Genomic DNA, 5077 nt, shown 5'->3' on the forward strand with positions numbered 1-5077 from the left:
GTCTATTGCCTACAGAAAAGGTGTTGTTCATTTAATAGTATAACTTATGTAATCAACAGGAAGTTGCACTTTTCACTGTAAAGGTTTTTACTTAAGTGCTGGTCTTTGCACATCGATTTCTCACTACCCTGTTTTGGTCATAGAAACAGATCATTGCTCAGATTTTGATGCTGACCAGATCAGGGTCACTCCCTGAACCATGTAAATCAACAAACCTTGGCACCTTTGACTCATTGAGCACCGTGCTTCCAGGCTCCTCTTCCAAGCTTCCCCTGTATTAGCAAACGGAGACCATGCTTGTGAGAGTCTTCCAGCAAGCACGGATTGCCTTTTCTGCGAATGGCAACATCTCCTATCTAGAGACAATGCTAGCTTCCTGATCCAACTCATTCTTTAAAAATTTCTCTAAAGAAAACTTCTCAGGAAAATATCTGGAGAAGGCTTAGGTATTAATGACTAACCCGGTTAAATGATCTCTTCTGAGGGATGAGTTTAATTTTGTTTGTAGTTTGATACATCTATATTTTCAATCAAAAGGATAAAGCTTTTATTGTAGAATCTCTGAATTCACTCAACTGTGTACAAGAAGTATTTTTTTTTAATCCAGAAGGACTAGGGAAAGTGGGCTACTCATCAAATGTTTCTGAAAATCGGCCAAATAGTCTCCTTCATTAGCTACTCTTTAAGTTGGCCCTGATATAAAGAGACGTTGAAGCCAGCACAACCCTTGACTGTCTACTGACAGACCATAACTGATCTCTTTGGACCCAGACCATGTTGAAGCACAGCAGGGGAGGCCACAGGGCACCTACACATCTCACAACAGCCTCCTTTGTAAGGCTAAACCAATATTTGCCTCCAGCATGCAAGGTTGAGCTACCAGACCGGGTCTTACACATACACTCCTATACACCTACATCCTTGCTGCTTATACTACAAGCTGCACCAACATCCTGGCTGGACTCCTGGAGGAAAGACAAGCAGGATGCAGGGTGTGTGTGTGGGGCATTCCTGTATATTTTAGGAGTCCAGAGTCCACATACATCCTCTGAGACCTCTCAGAGCCCAAGCCAGCCATACATAACTGGGACTCCATCTTTTACAAGGAGGTAGGAGATTCCAGTTGTTGTTGATATTTAAACCATAGACAAGAGTCACAGCTAAGTCTGTATTTTTGAATACTAGTTTTGAATGTACAGAGACATCCTAAGAGATGTATGAGATGATAACCACAAGAAATATTTAATAATAAGCTCAGGCTTAAGCCAATTTAATGGGAAATATGAGAGTAAAGGAAAAAATAGCTAAATTGAAATACCAGGTACTCTTTGAAGCAGGTTTGACATCCATCATTCTTGAACTTGTGCAGTTGGCTAAATCATCAAACTACCATCTCCTCGGGTATAAGACAGTAATCGGCAGGGGCTTGTTTCCTTCCTTTTATTGAAAATATATTGTTCTCAGTAATATATCCTGATTGTGGTTTGCCCTCCTTCTACGCTTCCCAGTTCTGTCCTACCACTCCCACCCAGATCTACCTCATTCTGTCTCTCATTAGAAAACAAACTGGCTTCTTAGTGATAGTAATATAATATAATAAGATAAAACAAAACCTAACACAGAGATAGGACAAACAAAGAGAAATTAAGGAACTGAAGAAACAGCTACACACAGAGACCTTGTTTGCACACTCAAGAATCCTATAAAAACGCTAAACTGGAGATCATAATATACACTGAAAGGGCCTGTAAGATAAAGAGAGAGAGAGAAATATAAATAAAATAAAATAAAATAAAAATTAATTTTAAAAATGCCCTGGCAAGACTTTATGAGATAAGGAACCCCCAAAGATGCCACCTCCTGCTGGGCATGCAGCCTATCCTTAGGAGTAGGTGGTTTCTCCACTGAGATTTCCTCAAGAAAACTAAACTTTCCTTTTAAGAGGTTACCAACTGGAGAAACTTTCTGGGTGAGGGATGGGGGCATGCATCCATGTCTTCCTTCCTTCCTTCCTTCCTTCCTTCCTTCCTTCCTTCCTTCCTTCCTTCCTTCCTTCCTTCCTTTTTCTCTTTCTTTTTCTTTTACTTTGTAAGACAAGGTCTCTCTACATAGTTCTGACTGGCTTGGAATTCACTTTGTAGACCATGCTGGCCTCAAACTCATAGAGATCTGCTTTCCTCTGGCTCCTGGATGCTGGGATTAAGGACGTGTACCACAGTGCCCAGCAAAGCCAATCATGCAGGGCCTGAATCTGGGTACAGCATCTTCTGGGGAGTCTGCAGGCTTTTAAGATTGATTTTCAATTGATACATAGTAATTGTACATACTTAGGAAATAGAGTAAAATGTAATATATGTATACAACAAATACATATCTGGACAATAGACATATCTATCATCTTAAACATTTATTATTTCTTTATGTTAGAAACATTAAAATATTTTCCATTAGCTATTCTGAAATAGACCATTAAATGCTGCTGACTATAGTTGGCCTTGCTGTGCTACACCACAGAGAACTGTTGTTCCTGTTTTTTTTTTTTTTGTTGTTGTTGTTGTTTTTCTTCAACTTATAACACAGGACATCTTTATTTACTTGAAGATTGCTGCAGTGAAGTGCCATAGAGAAAGAATCTTCTTGTCACATTCTGAAAGCGGGAAGTCGGAGATCAAGATGTCAGTGAAGTTGTTCCTGCTGAGGGACCTACGGGGATGGGTGATCATCTTGTGCCTCTGCTCAAATCTGGGCAGCTTGCTGGCAATTTTGGGTGTCTCTTGGCTTCTGAAAGCATCGCCCTGATCCCCCTCGTCATCTTCTCCAAGGATTTTATTGATAGCATCTATGAAAAGATCATTTCAAAATAAATTCATACTCACAAGTGTAGGGGGCCTTACACTACCTTGTCTGTGGGATGCACACAATCAACTCAGGACACTCCGGGACTCTTGCTTTGTTACGAACAGCTCCCTGGCGGTTGGGGAATTGGTAGTCTATGCTCACCTCCCTGTGCTGCTTTGTAAGAAGGTAGAGAGTACAGATTAGAAGACTGGTGGGGTCTGTTCCCAATGACACCTTTCCCACGGTGTGACCCTTCTGATTTTTCTGTAAAATAGAAAAGAGAGGTTTGCTGAGAGAAGTCAGTGAGCTAAACTATAGTAGTGTTTGGCCAGCATGTGCTATCCACATATCATGCTATGACTGTTTATTCCTCTCAGGCTGTGGAGAGTATGATCAATGACTCTAGCCCTCACTCATCCTGGTGGAGACTCCTGGAAGCTTCTAGTGCCCCAGTGTCCTGGGCATTATGACGGAATGCCCAGGGAATGATGGGACTGACACACTGGTATTTCTAAGAGCCTCTTGGTTTATTTTAGTGGGAAGCTAGATTTGAGAAGTACCAGCATGGATGGTAGGGATGAAACAGTAGTTAGGAGTTAGACAGGGCTGCAAGTCCAGAGAGGAAGGTTTACAGTTAAGGAGGAGACGGCTCAAGCCTGAAAGACAAGGCTAGGTGCAGCTTCTGGAACACCTCCCACTGAGACACTGTCCTGGGCTACTCTGACGCACAGTTGTGTCTTCACCACCGATGTGTCCTTAGACGGGCTGTTGTCCTCCAGAACTTCCTCCTGGTCTGTAGAGGAGATCACTGGGTTAGGTCAATCGGGACCACAGTCTGATGCGCTGTCTACATTTGAACCAAAGCTTGCGGGGGCTCAAAGAATCCTCTGTAGAAGACAGTTGAGACACAGCTGGTACACTGGTGGACTGGGTTATCTCTGCCTAGAAGGCGAGAATGACCTACTTTGAGTAGTTATGACCCCTAACCCCCTATTGTGACCTAGGGAGCTTTATTTCATGGGGAGGCTATCACTGAAGCCCAGCCCCTTCTTTGGATTCATGTGGGTTCTGGAGGCAGTTGGTCAGGTGGATGAGTGTCAGGAGTGGCTGAGGTAGTATTTGCCACTTTGGCCAGTTCAGGGGCAGGGTATGGCTCTCAAGCTCTATTTTCTGGAACAAGGCAGTGGTGCAGTTCCTCCCTCCCTCTCTCTGGCTGCCCAGCCTGAAATTATGATTTCTGCATACACCGTGACTACCTTCTAGAGCTTCTCTGAAGCCCCCAGAATCAGGCACTAGCCCACTCATCCCCATTAAGAGCTCAGGATCACAGCAAGCCTCAAGGGGCAGGCGTGAGGGTGATAAATAACCTTCTGACCAGAGAGTAGTGATGGAATGATCTGTAAATCCGAGCAATTTAAAGAGCAATAAACGTATAATCACAAAGAGGTTACGAGCATCCTTTTGTTTTTTGGTTTAATCGGTAAAAGCATAATGATACAATTCTCTCAATCTTGAGCTATTTAGAATAGTATATTTGGTTTGTTGTTTCCCATGTCTCTTTGGTTTGGGGCAGCAACATTCCATGGTAGAGAGCAACCAGAGAAGTCTCTTAAGAAGAAAGTAGGTTGTATTTCCGTCTAGCAAGAACGTAGATGCAAGAAACATCTGGTTTCTAATGTTGGCTCTCGGAGACACAAAGAAGAAGAAAATGGAGCTTAGCATGGGGGGAAATATCTTGGCCAAAGTCAGCCTTTACCCTTGAACCCAGGTCAGTCTTTCCTGGTCACCCATCTGTAGCCTGCTGCTGGTATCTTGAAGGGAGAATGAGTTGCTTGCAGCGGCCCAAAGTGCAACACTGTGATCTGCACCATGCAAAAGCAAGACCTCCCTCCATGGACTGAATGGGATCCTGCTGTGATTGCAGGAACTGATACAGTTTGAGCTGGACTCCCTGGCAAGCCCAAGGGTAGGTTTTTCCAAGAGTCATTTTAGACCACAAAGGCACAGCCTTTCCATGTCTAATCACAAAGGCAAGCCACTGGACACACACACTCTGTTTCTAGCCAGTTGTGTGCATTTTCTCCACTCCTATACAAAATAACATGCCAAGGCGTGACATTTACGAACCCCACCAACTGGACGCCGTGCACACAGACTGTCTTGCCTGCGGTGCAGGAATGTGATGAATGAGGGCTGTTCGGTCTGGGAGGAGAGCTGCTGTCACTCTGGCATGACTGCC

Source organism: Mus pahari, chromosome 11 (genome assembly GCF_900095145.1).
Source record: "Mus pahari chromosome 11, PAHARI_EIJ_v1.1, whole genome shotgun sequence".
NCBI lineage: Eukaryota > Metazoa > Chordata > Mammalia > Rodentia > Muridae > Mus > Mus pahari.